Genomic DNA, 1,330 nt, shown 5'->3' on the forward strand with positions numbered 1-1,330 from the left:
ATGTTCTTGGATGTCTGCTGCTCTCTCTGTGGTAAAGATGGGGCTAGACGTTGAAGGAGGTGGGGATGGTCAAAAGCCAAAACTGGTTCCCTTCTCACAGTGAAAAGGAGAAGCGTGCTGCCCGTTGTAAAAAAGAAAACATTGTAAAGTGTCTGTTTATGTGCTGAAGTAATTTCTAATTACTGGGGGCAAGGGACGTGGTCTGGTGTGGTCACAGGAGGGCGCGAAAACCCCAAGACAGTGACCATTCTGTTCTCCTTTCTGCCCTGAGCTGGCTCTTGTGACCAGCTGCAAGTCACTTAACATACTGTCTCAGAACTCTGAGCAGGACGAGTTGGTCAAAACTTCCCATTCATTCCATCTTAAGCCCTTTAAAACTTGAGGCTAATTAATGGTATCCCTTTGAGGTTGGAATTAATCATCATGAAGACAGACAATGATGCTTTGGGTTGATGGTGATCAGAGGCAAACAGAGCTTCAGTGATGTCCCTCCTGAGGCTAAGATCCCTAAGGTTAAGAACCAATCTTGTGCTATCACTAAACTCCACACCCTCCCAAGCTATACTAGGGATCTTTGAGGATAGATTATTCATTCAGCCTTTGGATACAATTTAGATTATATGTTAAATACAAAGCATTTCTGATACAGATAGAATATTGGTTGTCATAACTCTGTACTATTTCTGAATACACAACTCACTGGACAGAGCTCCTTCAGTCACTTCTCTCTATTTTAAAGTGCCACAAGAAAAGACTATTGGATTCGTGATGAGTTAGCAAATTTCACTTAAATAAGTGATTTTTCTGTTTAAAAAATTACAACTGGATCAGAAACATATCATGTGTCTAACATGGATGGGACTTCAAGTTTTATCTCTGGTACTGGATAGGCCCTGAGCACCACCAAAAGTACTCTATTTCACAATAGATGTGTCCCTCATGGCCCCCAACATCCCTAGGCAGAGTATTATAAAGCCATCCTGAAGGAAGACTTAGCAGAAGTTTCTCACTCTTTAAGATATAAGCCTTTTAATATACACTAGCTGACCTCTCAGTCACCCCTAAAATCATGTCCTGAAACCCTTCCATCTCTGGAATGAGGCACTGAGCAAGGAGACAGAGTGAGCTGATCTTGCAGTTACCTTCCAACCATGTCCTGAACAAAGTGCCAACCATTAAAGAAAAAAAAACAGGAGGAAACTGGTGGTCTGACAGTTCTCAAGAATATCTGAACAATATACCCTCCAGGTGGATCTAACCAATCATTTTAAAGAGCATAAGGAATTTGTGAGTTGCAGTTTTAGAGCATAAAAGGAAGCTCCTTACCCAA

Source organism: Suncus etruscus, chromosome 2 (assembly GCF_024139225.1).
Source record: "Suncus etruscus isolate mSunEtr1 chromosome 2, mSunEtr1.pri.cur, whole genome shotgun sequence".
Classification (NCBI taxonomy): Eukaryota; Metazoa; Chordata; class Mammalia; order Eulipotyphla; family Soricidae; genus Suncus; species Suncus etruscus.